We start from the raw sequence: 17,361 nt of genomic DNA on the forward strand, positions 1-17,361 counted from the left end.
AGGGAAGTATTCCTGAGACTCATCTGAACTCATCTGCTTTCAACCATGGTGGCAGGAGCTGTGCTGACAGACTCCCATCTGCTGGTAGATCAGATATCACAGAATACACATTGAAAAAACCCACAGTATTAGGAGAAAGTTATATATTTGGGTATGTATACAGAGATCTCAACTAAGGCTGGCAAGCACGCTAGGGATTCCCCAGGAAATTCTCATCCATCCCTAGTACTATTACTTTGCAGTTGTCAGATAGAGGGCTTATTTACAGCTCGAGGGGAGGACTTCAATGAACAGCTCTAAATAACTTAGTGAATCATGAACAATTCTTCTAAGTAAGACCCCCAGAATCTATCCTGAAACCTAGGCAATAATAATACCTGAACTTTCCTACAGAAATTTTTTGTTGTTCCATTACTCACAGGGGAGTGAAATGGTTGCAACTTTATCAGCCTGCTGCTGAACTGTCCTTCCATAAGTAGTTCTTATCTACAGAGTCTCTCCACCATCAGTAGTTAAGTCTCTTAGTACCCTGCAGCCTTCATTCACATCAGTCAGGTTAATAAACCCCTTCAGAGTACAGCCCCAAGTCTTTTTTGATAGCTTCCTCTGAGGCATGATATGTACATATAAGCTCTAAAGATTTTCCACAGGAGACCATGATGGGAGATAGCCTTGAAGAGAATGAAGGATTCTTTATTGCCCTGTTAAAGACAGAAATCTTTAGCTGCAATTTACTGAACAGTAAGACATGCAAGAAATAAAATTTGTCCAAACACAACAAACAGCAAATGACCCAATCTGGGCACCTATCAAGGGAAAAAAAGACTTCAGCTCAACAGCTGCCACAGGAGGACAGGAGTTATTACTGCTGATGAAAAGCAACCAGATCCTAAAAAAAAAAAAATACATCCTATGCAGAGGTACCAGGAGAGAGAGAAGGACATGAGAACAACATAGGGACAAGTACTCCTTTGGCATGAGCACAGACAGATCTGTAACAGGCTACAAATGACATGGTAACTGTGTATGAGAACACGATCTTACAAACTCCAATCTTTGACAAAATCCCTACTAGATCCCACAGTCTCTTTTATCATTTCGCTTGGTAGTTTGTACTGAACTGAACTAGCAGAATTCAGTCTACAGGGCACAGAAGGGTAAAGTAGGAACTCAAATCTATTCCTGCAGATCTGCTGGGAGATCTGGCTAAGCCAATTCCTCTTCTTGTGCCTGGGTTTCACTGCACACAGAGCAGGCTCACAACACATTTTTATGAAGCATTTTTTATCATAGCGAAGTAAGTCTCTTATTCCTTAGAGTGTTAAGAAGTATGACACTTCCCAGTTTTCATATCAAATGAGGCCCTTTTCAGGCTTTTTATTACCTAGTTTGTGAGCAGCAAAAGCAAAATAAACGTAGCAAACGCTTGGCTTGCCCTCTCTATACAGAAGAACAAAATCAAAAGCTCGCATGAAAATTCCCTCTTGATCAAAACAATCCTGCATCTTTCCTGGGATTTTGTCACTGTGTGGTTGGGTCATGTGGCAACAGTCAGAGAAAGCAGGAGCTGAGCTTTTTCACAAGTCATGGCTCAGCATGATTGTCCTTCAGAGAAGCACTGGAGGGCCCAGGCAGCTGTGAACAAACCTGGTCTTATCCGGGAGGGGGCACTGGTAACACACATCACCCAAATCTTCAGGCTACCAAGCACCAAAATGACTGAAAACTAATATTAAATTAAAAAAATAATGTATATTGTCTTGGTGTTCTAGCAATTTAATTATGTAAAATTAAATGCTGCATTCTCCTAAACTAATATAGGTAAGCCCTCTGCACTTTTGTAGAATGAGGTGTATTCCCTAGCAAGGGATATGTAAAAGCTACCAGGTGTTTGGCCAGCAGCGAGCAGACAGAGCAGTTTGCTAAACGCAGATATTATAGATGCTGCCCACAGAGGCACTTCAAGAAACTCTGTACAGGTTCCTTACTAGCATGCAGCAATGCAAAGCTTTTCTGTACCCCCTTCTGTAGCCAAATCAAACAGCCTGCACAGGACATCACTCTGAGTACTGAGACTTCTAAAACTGAAATATCAGAAAAAGAAACTCAGACACAGCAAGTACATTCACTGAGGGACCATGATGAGATTTCACCCTGTAGAGCAATGTATCTCAGTGTGTTTTCACCGAATACATTCAGCCTCTGGTTCTTTCTCTGGACTCCTCCCTTGATCCTTATCCCTTACAGTTGTGGGCTGTGACAAGCGAAATAAGTATAAGGCCCAGCGAACACCTACAAGGCAGACTTCCAAGAGATAAAATAGCAAACAACCATGTTTGTAAAAAATATATGTCCTAGAATTTGAGAATACAGACTTCTACCTGTAAGTTGTTGTTAATCTTGGACACTTTTCTAGGCTAAACTCTGTGGAGTTTATTCTCCCATCTGTCTCCTTTCTTTTCTTGAAGCGCAAAGCCACTCGGGTCAGAAGCATTTTGTTACCCCCCCCACTGCAGACTGGAACATTTGGGTTTGGCCTGCATAGAAAACAGCTCTCATCCCAGTGCTAGAAACGTAGGGGTTTTTTCAGATCTTACACTAGGGTAGTGGCGACTTAGAAGTGCTCATCATCCATGCAGCAACTCAAGTTTAAGCTACATAAGTCCAGTGTTAGTTCTTCCAAGACATTGTGACATCTCATTCTAAAGTACCTGACAAGGTCCCAAAAGCATAGCTGCTGTAGAAGATAACATTCAGGAGACTCATCAGTTTTCACTGCTCTCAGCAGCTCTCAAACTTGTCCACTGAGGACCTGTTTCATCCTGAGCCTATGACTCAGTCCAAGGAGCCCCACTTGCCAAATCCCACAATAACCAGCTCTAAGTTTCTCTCTTTCTTGAGAATAAGTACAACTCCTCACATAGCTTGAGCTACCAACATTTAAAAAATGCATTGGTTGTATAGCAACAAACATGCTGCCACTCAGGAGCTCAAATCTGGGTACCCTGGCCAGTCATCACGCCTGTCAGAGGTAGGGCTGGCTTCTCCTGGCTCTGTGTGCCCAAGGCCCAAGAGAGGAGGGAAAGGAGATGATGCACTACCTGCCCGCAGCTTCAGGTTTGCAACACAGGTGGGCAGTTTTGGTTTCGTCCAGTAGAGGGCAATACTAACACAGGAAAGAAAAAGTAAATCGCAGCATTTCTTGCGATAAAATACAGAAGCAAAGGAATTCAAGATCCTGATCTTACATCTGTGAGCACAGAACAAAGGACTTGGATAGTCTGTTCCATCTCGGTGTTCATTCCATCAAAAATTCTTCCTCGGTTGCCCCTGTTTAGTGGAACGTTGCCCTGCACTAAATTTTAGGATGTTTGTTTCAAGTAAGATTTTTACTGTTCTGATTAAAACAGAGAAGAGATGGTCTTTTTTGGTCATAGCAGAAATAAAAACAAACCTTTTTTGTTGTTCATTAATAAAGAAACCCTTCTATCCCACCTGAATTTAGTCTGCATATGTGATAAGACCCAAAAGATCAATGCTTCATCATTCTCCCCAAACTAGACTGTTTGATACTGACCATTTCCTACAGACAAAGAGATGAAATGTACCAGCATTCAATCGTAAATGTAATGGAGTTGCCTCATGCTTGTTAGGACCTGAAATTAACTTTCCATGAGCAAAGCTGCCACACACATACTCATCACACATTTCTAAAGTCTGTGACAGTACTGTCACAAATTGTGCTCTGATGGTATCCTTCCACACCAAGTTTCAGAAATTAAATCCATGTATTTTTAAAAAATACTTTTTTCCCTATTTTATAAATAAAAATCTCTGCTTCTATAACTGTTCCATCCCATGACTTCAAAATAATTTAGAAACATGAGTGAAGTCTCACAATCAATTTTTGCTTTTCTTACACTTCAGCAAACGCCCATCTTTAGAGACTGGGAAGTTGAGGTACATGATGTGACAGTGGGTCTCCCCAAGGTCATACATATATCTGCAATGGAACAAAGACGAGAACGTTTTCTCTAGCTCCAGTCTTGTATTTTAACCATTTACCCATAGTGGTAATCATGCTTACTGGTACAAGCTACCTTAGTTTCTTCTCTGAAGTTATCCATTGTCTTCAGATGGTGGAGCTGAGAGATGGAGATAAACTGTTTTCCTGTTCACAGTGTTTTGCTATTATGTTTATTTGCTTAAAAACAAGATATTTTCTACTCTATTGTTAATTTTATTTACTTTTTCTTCCTCCTCACCAAAAACACCCAGAACTATCTTTCCAAACTTTTTTAAAAATCAAATAATCTTGTCCATAAGTACTTGTCAAGCCAAGTCCCACCTTGACTTAAAAAATAGCATATTACATATTACAAAAATAACATATTGCATTTATTAAAAAAAAGCATATTACACACAGCTCAGTGCTAGCCAAGACTAATGTACTGGAATCAGTGCAGAAAGGGCTGTTAAAATCAGAAAGAAACATAACTTTTGCACCTAGGGAAACGTACTGGTGAATTTGCAGATTTTGGCCCAAATGTCTACATGGATGCTTAGGGGCCTAGCTTCCTTGGACCTATCTGGGAGTTCCAACCCATGGTAAAAGTCAGATGACACACCTCTTTGTGGATATGAGGCTTACTTCTTCCTCCCTCTCTGTTGCAGACAGGCAGGGCCAATTCCACAGCACCTTCAGAGGTGTGAACTCTCTCAGTCTATCTGCTCTATGTAATGGTGACTCTTTAAAATTATGGCTGTGTTTATGGTCACAATTTTCTTCTAAGTCAGAAAAGAGAAATTAATTTAGGCACAGGTTAGGTATAGTCATGCACTGGATAGAACACAGAGTCATGACAAAGCCTCTTGTACATAGACACAGAGCCACTGCACTTCCCAGTCATAAAACAGTGACAGCCTATTTACCATTACTCCCTGCATCAAGACTGAAAAAGAAAAATTTCAGCACCTGTTGCCATGGATGATTTTTAAGTTACTGTCACAAAGCACAAAACCAAAGGATCCTAAATGCCTAGGAACAAGGAGGCCTGGATTGTGTCCTATGACTCATAGCTACCCCAAAATGCTTGCCTTGACTTGTCACCTTGACTTCTGTGTCTCACTTTCAAAATGAGGATAATGACAAAACCACTTCCTTAGCAGTGACACTCAGACTTTGAAATACTCCAGTTTATTACTGGTGAAATAACATTATGGAAATATGATATAACATTAAAGAAAGACTGGATGTGGCACTTAGTGCCATCATCTCAGTTGACATGATGATATTCAGTCATTGGTTGGACTTGATGATCTCAGAGGTCTTTTCCAATCTAATTGATTCTGTGATTATGCTATCAGAGAGCAGCAAGGACAGGATATATAGCTGTCAGAGTCAGAAGTGACCACTAAGCCAGTTAGGCCACTTTCTTTTAAGGTTTAACAGAAGATTTTAGAGCACAGCCACTTAAAGTGCTGGAAAATTTTCTGACCACTAATATCCCTGAATCTTGGCACCCTACCCCTGTAGCCAACACTTTGCCTCTAGAAGGGATTTAGTGACAGTATTGCTTGCTTGAGCGTGACAGGTTTGTTTATAACAAAAATAGCTGCTAATTTAAATGAGGTATTTTCCTCCTACCACATGAAAGAGAATCAACCTGTAGCATCAGCACTTTCCCTGACAGCAAATTAAAGTTCCTTAAGTAAGGCTATAAGGATGGGGTAATTGTGTTGTCCTGTCTAAGACGCTGTGAGACAGGAGCAAGTCCGTGCACTGCTAAGGAATAGACGGGAGCTAGACTGGAGAGAGAAGTCTCTCTGACCCTCTCCAAGTTGACATGCTTGGTCACTGTCACCACACGAGATGGTCCCCAATTGGGATTATCCTCATTGTCACCCTGCTGCACCATAAAGCTGTTAATAAGAAAGAAATAGCTGTAAGTTGGAAAAGAGGCTCACTCTGAGACCTGGAAGACATCATACAGTGTATATGGAGCAGCTTCTATACCACTCACAAAAGCAAGCAATCCTAAAGCTAAGTAAGGTGATTGCAGATATCAAGCAGTCAGGAAGCTTTCTGCATGCAGTTCTGCAAACGCATCTTGATTCAACCAACGCCATGTGGGCATAGGCACTCTTCCTTCATATAGCATGGATCTTAGAAATGAAGCAGTCTCTCACCATCTCAGAGCTGCATCCCCACACAGTCCAGAAAATCTGACCCTGCTCTACAGTCTTGGATCTTTCCCCTCCCTGCCCACCCACCCACCCTGGCCCAGCTCAGTGTCATGGCCCACCCACCCTGGCCCAGCCCACCTCAGGACACGGCCAGTACTCCCTCCAGAAACCTGATCACTGTGCAGCACCTCACACCCCCTTCCCTATCCTCTTGGCCTGGGCCATCACACCTTAGCAAGGCAGCCCAACCTAGCCTCCCATCCAGCACATTCCACCAGCAAAAGAAACTTCACTCCGGACATCTGCTGCAGCAGGGAAGTTTGAGGGCTCTATTATAACAGCGCATTTCTATGAACAACTCACACATACGGTCTGATCTTCTTTTCATTTGGGTTTTCCCCTCTCCCTGTATGAGACGTTTCCTTACAAACCCATGATCATTTCCTAAACAAATACTACCATGTTTTTAAGCCAAACTGGTTTCTAGTTCTCTTGTCTCCCTAAACATACTGAGGGCTTTATCTACATAATATATGCATATTTAATAACTACTTTGAAAACTGCTCCAAACTTCATTGCTTCAAGACAGATCATGCAGTTTTTGTAAAACCTAATGCAAAGACCGACTTAATCAGACTCATATTTCAGATTCAAAAGTTGCCACGGCCTTACCAGAACAACCTAATGCTAACTATAAAAATCAGCTAGAAAACCATGTTCTGAGTTTAAAGTGTAGAATACATCTAAAATCATAGCGGTATCTCATTCTGTGAGCTTCTCTGAGTTTGCATTAAAGAAGCAACTACATTTACACACACATACCCAGATATAAATAATGTAAGTGCTGGATATACTGCCTTAACTTAGGATGCTAAGGCAAAACAATACCTTGAAATACTACAGAAAACAGATCAACAGCTGAATGAACCTGGAACAAAGGACAGGTGTCCACAGCTAATAAAATGCAGACCTTAAACAAATATTGTGAAAGGCCCTTTGTGTAGCTTTTGTATTTCAGCATTCACTCTAAATTGTCTCTAAGGCCAAGAGGGACAAATGGTAGACTATATTTAAGAAGCATGATTTATCTCCCTTTTAATTTTTAATTTCCTAGTAAAAGTGACAGTGTTATTGCTAGAAATTGACTTGCTCGGGGGCATTTTTATAGTCTCTAGCTTTGCATGAATTCTCCCTAGAGATCTCAAGTCCCCCTGATTCTCATCTAGTAAACATCTGACTAAACTGCCTATTTAGAAAATAATGCCTCCGGCAAGAGGGGAAAACATGGCTCTGTTCCTCTGCTGTCTTCTCCCTCCACCCTCCCCAGTCCCCAACACAGTACAGACAAAACTGCAACAGCCGCCTGTTTTGGGGGAAAAGGTGACACAGGGTGAAGCCTGCTTAAATGGGAATTTCACAGCTGTTTCCTGATGTTTTAGGCTACTGTCTTTCCTTCCTGTCTGGCTAGTAAGGACATCCCAGACCACTGCAGGGTTAACCATTTAGCTCCCATAGCCCAACACATTCTACAAACTGGCAAATTCAAAGCCCTCTATAAAGGGAAACGGAGACGACACAGCAAGAGACAAATATCAAACATGCCCCGAAAACACAGAAACCAACCTTGCATTCCCAGCATTAAATGTTCTCTGGCAAACCCAGCCTCACACACAAAAAGGATTCCTGCTGGCCTCTCATCTGCCAGGGCTTATGTATCAGCAGAGGAACCCAGCAGGAAAGAGTCGGTAGGTCTCCCCCCATCTTTTTACCCTCCTGCAAAAATAATACTTCTCCAAAGGACAGAGTATTTTCAAGAGGAGAGAAAACCCTTGCAGAAGTGAGGACAACAGCAGTGACTTTTCCACAGCTCTGTAGCTGTGCATGGGGATTTACCTGCCAGCAATTCAAGCATTTGCATCCCAAACCACGCTTACCACCACCATTCCTGAGGAACCTGGTATTGGGTGCATTCCCTCTCTGCAGATATGCACTTTCCTTCCCCTTCCTGAGAGAACTGCTCCCACCGAGAAGCTTCAAACAGAAAGCTTTGGAATTCAAAATGTTTTTTTTCTCTGCCCTACCTTGCTGAAGACCATCCAGGATTTACAGTTCTGAGGCCGAATTCTTCTTTCTAAAGTAACAGCAGTAAGGGTAAAGGAGCAAGACCCACGAAAATAAGCCCAGAATCTAGCCACTAGCTTTCTGTGCCCTGGATCAGCCAGGGACTTGAATGCTGCATGGAGAGTTGTTTTGCTCAAGGGAAAGAAAAGAGTGTGCTTCATGCAGCAGGAGAATCTCTAGCTGGTAGTCTCCAAAACAAACAGCACTGGGGAGGAAAGAACTGTGCCCTTTACACTGCTCTTGCAGTACACATTTGCTATAATCTTCCCAACACACACTTCTACTAAGCTCCACAAAAAGAAAAGCATTTAAGACATTTCAAATTTAACAAAGCAGTATGCATATGCATTATGGTGCAGCAATGTGGAACAGAACTGGCAGTGAAACAGACTTACTGAATCGGTTATTTTATATCTGATTTCAATTATTCTGCTATGCAAGGAGGTGAAGGTCACAGAACAATTTAGTGGCAGGGCTGCAGATCACTCCCAGGTGACTGACAAAGCCCTCCTCCCCTCCAGCCCTGGCCTATCTTTTAACTACCAAAGAGCACAAGAGTCTCTTATCAGCAAGTGACAGATGCAAGTGGGTCTCTGGGATGGAAAAAAAAAAAAAAAAAAAAAGATAAAAAGAGGGAAAGAGGGTCCCCCAGGTTCTGAGGAGGATGATAGGTTGCTGGGGATATCACTTTTCACTATCTACTATCCTTATTTTTCATTAGATTACACAGACCAAACATACTTGGCTATTAAAGCAAAAGGGCATCAAGGGACCCAAAAAAGACAAATTAATTCCTGATTTATAAACAGAAATTGTAATAACCATAACGGGAAATCAGCATATTGCTCATGTACTAAATGATCATTTCATAGACAAAACTGGGAATAAATCCAAGAATAAAGAATAAAAGTAGAAGGGCTGTCGTTGTAGCGCTGGAGGTCTAATCCACAAAGGAATAGTATGGAGAGCACTATTAATTCATTTGCCTGGAGGAATAACACTGTCACTGGAAAACAGAGTATCTGGACTCACTGTATAGCAGGTGTAACCCAGGCCAAAGGTTTTCACAATCTTAATATCCACAAGACTTTTCTATGTATGTACATATACTTAAGTATGAGTACACATATGTGTATAATGTTTTTAACCTCTCACAGCATCTTCTGTTTCTGTAGTCCTCCATTCTCTCACACCTCCACTGGTGAACCAGACTCCTGTTTGCAGCCTTCTGTTATTCCATGCTGAATTTCCTGCACAGTTCTACTACAGGGACCGTGCAATGCTACACTGAGTGCTGAGCTATGGTGAACTCATCTCATCTGTGGTCCAGCTTAGATAGAACTGAGTGCCAGGTGAGATGCACAGGGATCTGAGAAAAGCAGTTAGCTCCTACAGGACTGAATTCTGGAAGTTGTGACTGAAATGAGAAAAAGCTCAGGGCTAAGGAAACAGGAACTGAAGCAGTCTGACTTCAGTCAGTCAGGGAAAGGCTCTCACACAGTAAGGATATTGAACACTACCAGTCCCAATACAGAGCCCCAAGGGACACCACTTGTTACTGATCTGCATTTGGACATTGAGATCTTGACTGCAACCCTTTGGGTGCAGTCATCCAGCCAATTCCTTATCTATTTAATAGTCCATGCATCAAATCCATATTTACTACTTCAATCACTAAAAAACTTCTATAGATAAAACAGGAAAAAATGACAATTAAAAATGGTGCAAAACCCTGATTAATATCTCATATTTGAAAATAATTTAGAAATGGCATAGCCCAGTAGGACAGATTCATTTGGGTCACATCTATAATGATCTCACCTCCTCCTCTTTCTTAGAAAGACATTGAAACTACAGGGTTACAGAGCATCAAGGGAAATCCACCTGGGTATTGACTCTACCTCTGCTCTCTTCTCTCTAGGTACTCTCAACAGCCCTTAATCCCCCATCCAGGATCCACAACCTGTCCTCAGACCACAGCTCCAGCAGCGCTGAATGCAATTACTGTAATTGATGTGCTGCTTTTGTTAAAACCACAGTATCAATAAACAGGAGTAAAACAAGCTGCTATGGAAGATGCAGGAAATTTATTAGAATGAATGCATGCAGTGGCTGGCATAATAACTGTTGATGGCCCATTCATAAATCACAGCTGGATTCTTTGGGAGACTTGTAACTCCCAGGCGGCTTCCCTCATAAAATTACAACAGTATGAGGAAACAAATGACAGACTGCTGTTAAAACCAAAGAAAAACCTTTGCTATGCTACTCGCAGCCTCAAAAGCTAACAAAAATCCATAAGCCTAAGCTACCAGGCTCAGAATCAGCTAAAAAACCGTCATGAAATGTCAGACAACAAGTTCTCTCACCTTCTTTTCCAATGAACGGGAAGTCGCTCCTCAGACTCACTCTGACCTCTCAAGGCCTGAAGTTTTAAGAGAGTCCAGTGACCCAGAAAGCAATCCTGTACCTATCAAATGTCATCCAGCACTTCAGAAGCACCCAGTCCCTGCAAAAATACCACACATCAGGCCAGCACATTGAGACTGCTGCACCCAGCACAGCAACCCAGGGCCACTAAAGGAGTTATCACAGCACTTGGTAGCCCTTCCAGCAGGCTGTGGCAAATGACCCAAAACTCAGCCAACCAGGTGAATGTCATCCTGCTTTCACAATGGCAGGCCCATCCGGAAGCAGGTCTGCACCATCTTGTCCTATGCTAACCCTGTGGCATGGCCAGCACAGTCTTTGCAGTAGCTCAGAAGCAGAAATGCTGCACTGTTTTGGCTGCCCCATGTTCTCCCCAGGGCAGTCACAATGGTCTTGTTACCCGCCTCTGGCCCCAGTACACTCTAGAATAGAAACACTAGGGTGGTGATGCCCTGGTCCATTCCCTCTGGCTTTCACAAACCACTGGGATGTGCAAGGTCCCTGGCTACAAGATGCTGGTAACCAACTATCCCATGTCAATCACACAGATGAACTGTCAAACTGGGGCATCAATTTGGGCTCCTGTCTGAAGACCTGGAGTCCTTACCTGTTATGCATCCCCTTTCTCCCATATTCATACCTCTGGCATCTAATCCATGTCTGTAGCAATGAGAGGGTAAGAGAGGGTCTCACAGATAACAACTGTTCCATGTAAATTTATAATGGCAATAAATGTGTTTTATTTTTACGATGATTTATTAATGTGCTTATAAATGTATAGACTGGCCTGAGGCATCATTCCGTTGTATTAGAGGATGCTGCTGCTTGCAGCTGGGGGTGATAAATAGCACCTCCCATGCAAGAGACTCGGGAGACCTCTTCTTATGCAGTTTACCTTTTAGGGCACTTCACTGCTTTAGGACCAGGTGCATGCACTGCAGCCTCACAAGCTGTAACTGCTACATCCCACTTCAAAGCCTTCTCCTCTCCCTAGGGTACTGCCAGAAATCTCTGTAGGGTCCTGCTGCAGATTGATGCTATCAGGGCCAAATCTCCTTTCGATCTGTATTCACGAGCCAGTCTCTTTCTTGGGTGTTCATCTCACAAATTACCAGTCTGGCTGGCTGGCTCCATAAGGGCCATGCAAGTATTTCCAATTGTGCAGCACTGTTCACTATACCACAAAATACTGGCTTACCCAGCAACACATGAACTCACTCAGGGCAGCTTGTTTCTCTAGCACGTGTTACAATAACACTACTATTCTGGCGCTTAAACTGCATCTTTAATTGAAGAACTTCAGAATGCTTTTTAACAGCACCATCCTCACTTTCTTCATGTGAGCAAATAATTCACATAAATCCAAAAGACATGCAAGTCACAAAATCAGAATGAGAAAAAATTTCTTAAGTTGCTCCACAGTGAGGATCTACTAGATTATCCCTTAGTATATCTCACAGCCAAGAAGGATGCATAGGTCAAGGTACATACTCTGAAGATCTTACAGCATAAACTTAATCCCGTTTTATAAACCATTATCCATGAAACGGAGGCATAAGAATGGTAACTCAACTCAGGTCCCACAACTATTTAGTGTCAGAATCATTTAGTTCGCAAAAATCCCAAGGAAGATAAGTAACACCATTGTTGTCTTTGCTGTTACAAACAAAAAGTGCCAGTTAATAGTAAAAAGCTCAGGAATAGATACTAACTGCTGTAATTCCTGTTTAATACATAAGCGATGAGACCATACATCTCCCACCATATCCCTTATACAAGGGCCTTTTGTTGGTTTTGTGATTATTAAAATCATTTTTGTTTGGAGATCTGAGATATGCAGGCCACTTTACCCAGAGATTTACACTTTCCATTAAGGTAAGAGCAATAGGCAAGAGTCACAACAGAAATATCACAAAAAAGGACACAGTAAATCACGATGCATATTTATTGACAGGGAAAAAAAAAGTGTTGATGCCACAGGCTGCCTCCCACATGGTTAGTACCTGACAACAGTCGCACATTGAGCACACAACGTACACTCCTAAGTTACAGTGCGTAACTCTGAGAACTGAGGCTCCAGAGGCAGTGGCTATAGATGCTGTGCATATCATACAGCCCCGAGGATGCAATGAGTACTCAGTCAATAATAAATTACTGTAATAGATTTGATCAGGTTTGGAAGTGCTCACTCTTTAAAACTACCCCCACTTAACTTGAACTCTAATCCCTCTGGTTTGTTTTTCCCTTTCCTTCCATGATGCTTGCTTTGATGTCAAAAGTGAAGAAATAAGGGCTTCCAGTACCACTGCCATCAAGGTAACAGATGTGATAGACCCAGGCTTACCACTGGCTAGCTTATTGATTAAAATTTGTCAGAAGTTGCTTTGGAAAGGCTGCAAGAGGCTTCAAACAGCAGAGGGGGTGGGGGAGGGGGGGAAGAGACAGAGAGAGAGAGAAATTAAAACGTATTTCACTCCCAGAAGTGTATTTCAAATGACTGAAGGTCAATTATCCCAGAAATTTACAGCCAGTTTCAACAATTTGGCTTGATTAGAGAGTATAATACAACAGGGGAGTTCTCCTCACTCAGTCTCCCCATCTTCTCTTCCTCAGCGCCAGGTTTGAGTGTCAGAAAAAGCAGAAAATGCAGGGCGCCTATATACTGGAATAAAGCAGCAAAGAAGCACCTGTCAGTGGACCTCGGAAAGTGCAGACTTAGAAAATATATGCTAACTAGCAAGCACTGTGTAAAGAAGTGTTTAAAAGCTTGAAAGACCGGATTGGTGACAAATCGGCAAACAGGATCCTTTAATCATCAAGAAGGTCATTTGATTGGTGGGGATTATCAGGTAATGGAGGAAGATACACAGAGATTTGGCAATTGGAAAGTAGATTAGTACAGAAAAATTGATAATTTTGCACAATCTGTTTTTCTCTCACCTTCTCCCTCTCTCCTTCTGCATCAGTCTGCCAGAGCCACGATGTTTGCCTTCCTCAGGCCATGTCACCATTGGCAGAAAGAGGAGCTTTGTTGCTTTTCAGTTCCCACCACACTGAGCCACACACCCAACCTGATACCATCTTAGCCACCAATATCAAGTCTTTTCCAATTTTTCCTACTGACTAACTACTCTCAAGGCAGGTAGTAACAGCGGGTAACACATTCTGGATGGGTAAAGCAACACTGCCAAGCTATTCTCACCAGCAGCCAGATACACTGAAAGACTATAAGCTGGTATATTATTTGTATCTGAGGTCACTCTAACTAGGTTGGTACCTTTCTGCTGCCCAGGCAAAGCTTTCTCACACAGTCATGTCAACTTTAAAAAGGCCAAAACATGCCCATGGTTCGAGTGCTTTGTCTGCTGACTACTGCAAAATGCACACACATAATGTCTTTCAAACTGATAGGATTATTAACCTGTTAGACTGTACTTCTGCCTGCCCCTGTGTTAACAGGGGTGATGAGTATTTTCTGCTCATTCTTTCCTCTCATAGGTTATCAACTGCTTACTTCCTCGCTTCTCAGAGCACACAAGAACTACAAAGTCTTTCTGACCCAGAGCACACCAATGTTTGATTTCAAATTGTTTCAAGGTTCCATTTCCCCAAATGCACAAAGCTGTCTTCCTCCCACAGGGGAGCAGAAGGGTTTAAAGCCCACCCTCATTCTCCTTGATAGAGGCCATCCAGCCATGACCCTGGCTGAGTGGCAGATACATAGGAAGTGGATTATCAATAACGCTTTTTTCTACCTTCTTTCACCCTGTCTCTATACAACGTCAATGAGCTGGAAAATGAAAGGAATAATGCAGGTTTAAGAGGCCAATAATTAGGTCACAGCTGATCTCTGCTCAGATCAGCTGACAGCTGGTGCCTATCCTGCCTCAGCAAGCAGCAGGGCTTGCGGGACTCACAGGTTTAGGCCAGCCTCCCATTCTCCCTCTACCTTTTTGTTCCCAGACTCCTGAAAAGCAAAAATCAACAACCATAATGCAAATGTACTAAGTTTCTATCCATTGGAGTTTACAGGGAGAAATTACTGTGCTTGCTTTTGTCCTAAATTAATCTAAATCCTCTTTCCTGCTGCCTCACCACCACTGTGTCAGACCAGCACCGCAGCCCAAGTTACTGCTCTGTGTTGTCCCCTTCCTCCCTCAACTCCATCCTGCCCACCCCCAAACATAATCTCAATGTTTGCTTGTTTTAGCTTCCGTAATCCAGTTGTCTTGCAAATCTCCTCACCATAATCCTGCTTTTGTCTGTCAATACAATTTGTTTGCTGTAGGGAAGAAGGGAGGTGAAATGTTTCTTGGCATGGAGAAAGCTTTTGCTGCAGTATTTCAAGGCTCTACCCATTTTCAAACACATCCTGAGAGCATCTGAGAGGGGGGTCAGAACCTCCAAGATGAAGAGGTTGCTGGGTCAAACCAGTAGCTACTGCACAGTTAACAGCATGGTAGCAAGGATGTGTTGTTGTATGTACTGCACACGCTGGAGGGAGAGCGGGCAAAAAAAAGTAAAGCAGAGAACAAGAAAGAAGTTCCACTTTCCTTTGTCAAAGGTCTTGCACTGTCAGTTCTACCTGGGCAAAGCAGGAGCAGAAGCTGCAGAGTGGGGCACTGCTGTAGGCAGAGGCACACAAGGGATGAAAAAACAAAGCCTGTATCACTTGCACAATAATGCAGTGGTAATGGGCAGACAGACAAACTGGTAATTGATTGGTAGAAGCTGTGGCAATTTTGTGTGTTTGCATTAATAAAGAATCAGTTTAATCAGACTAATTCCTTCCAGTCAAAACACAACATGAGCTCCAGAACTCACAGCAAAACTCTGCTGCTCCAGCCAAGTTTCACACTAGAACAAAGCAGCTAAGAATTTCACCCAATTTGGATGCTAAACTGAGTCAGGCCAAGTGCCCAGAAAACACTTCTGAATTCAGACAACAAGCAGCTGAAAAAGAACAACAAATCGTGAGACTAAGAGATGATCATATGATTTGGGGTTTGTTTGCAAACATTTCAGAGAGATATACAGTACCTGAGCAAGCTCCTCCTGGAGACTGCTAAAGTGGACAGGAAAGGAGGGGAATTCCAAGAGTGAAAGCAAACCACAAGCAATGCTTTCAAGAGATTAAGAAAAGTATCATTAACACCCCTTTCCTCATGTCAGTTCTCTACCTCAGGTCTCCTACCAGAAAAGGAAGTATTAAAGCACTGCATCCAGAATATCCCTCCCCCAGGGGAAGTCTGGCTCAAGCTCCTTGTGGAGAAAAGGGATTTTTGGATTTACGCTGGGCTAAGCTTGAGACTCAAGCACTTGGGATGCTCAAAGCATATTCAGACACTGTTCATCCTGCACTTCCCATTGCAGGCCTTACTCTACAAAATGTTTTTGTTCCTTTTCCCCCCAAAGAGCATCATCTGGAAAAGTCCATTCTGTGTAGCACAACTCAAATTAGTTTTCACTACCATCTATGTAACATTTGGATTTCAGTCTGTAAGGTTTGTTTGGAATACTAAGGTTTAAGTCAATTAAGTACGGAGTTCAACTTATTGGAGATTTTAAGGCAGAAAAAATGCTCAGAACCCATAAATCAAACAAACCATCAAAGACAGCAAGCAATGTTAAAAAACTTCTGTATTCTTAATACAACATGGAGGGAATTCCCAGACTAAACATTGCTGATGCAGAAAGAATCTAGAAAAGGCAGTAAAGACTGTGGGAAAGGTATTTTATGAAGGCATTTATAAACTTAAGTGGGCACAGTACAAGAGTGTATTCATGCTATGGGATGAGCCAAAACTAATGCTGCATAACCAGGGCTTCCACAAAGGGGTTGGGACTTTGAGGAAGGAATTACGTGCAGAGCTTAAGACAGCAGCTGGGACACTAAGCAATTCCAGTAGAGCAGAAGTGGTCCCTTCCTACACTATCAAGTAGATCAGAAACCTGTTATCCACCAGTTTATTCTAGAATATGTTGTGCTTTAGATCCATCAAAGAGCTCCTTCTTTAGCTCCAGCTAAAGATTAATATATTCACTCATATTCCTCTGATAACCTTCCCCACCAAGGCTTTCAGACACACCATAACTTTTATCAGCAACTTTATCCCACTTTCATCCACCTGCCTTCACCTACCCAGGGCTGAATTTGTGGCATTTATCATCTCACAACAGTGTATCACATTCCATTTAATTTCTGAGCAGTCATCATCTAAAGATATGCAGCTTGATGTTGTGTGTCTTGAATAAAATGGAGTATTTCCAGACAAGTCACAGTATTTCATACTTACTTTCTTCAAAGTCTGGTAGAGATTCTTCGGCCTCCTTTGGCAGGTCGGACAGTATTATTATGCCCACTGCAGATATGAAGAAGCTTGTGTCACAGAGCCGGGAAGCAGCTCTTCCTCTAGCTGCAGCAGAGCTGGTAACCAGGTGATAAGTAACTATATGATCCTGGTCAGTGGTTTCTATTGCCACCTGTAGTACTCCCTCTATACTTGGGGATATATACAGAAACTCCTTTGGAGCTTACAGTTTTAAACACTGTTGTGTAGAAGGAACTTTTTCCTCAAAGGTAACATGCTTGAATGACAAAAAATACCACCCCCTTCTGCACCA

General features: G+C 42.4%; 1 protein-coding gene across 18 annotated transcripts in view; it reads right to left on the minus strand.

Annotated features, from left to right (window-relative positions):
• Positions 1-17,361, minus strand: part of NRXN3 (neurexin 3) — a 1,012,014-nt gene that overhangs the window by 800,064 nt on the left and 194,589 nt on the right. Inside the window, exon 1 of one of the 18 annotated variants that reach the window (XM_027638381.1) lies at positions 1,989-2,008. The exons of the other annotated variants lie outside the window; for them this stretch is intronic. The gene's annotated coding sequence lies outside the window, so the exon portion shown is untranslated. Of the gene's footprint in view, positions 1-1,988; positions 2,009-17,361 lie in introns of those variants that run through there. 18 annotated transcript variants of the gene reach the window in all.

Source organism: Corapipo altera, unplaced genomic scaffold (assembly GCF_003945725.1).
Source record: "Corapipo altera isolate COAL_440 unplaced genomic scaffold, ASM394572v1 23, whole genome shotgun sequence".
NCBI lineage: Eukaryota > Metazoa > Chordata > Aves > Passeriformes > Pipridae > Corapipo > Corapipo altera.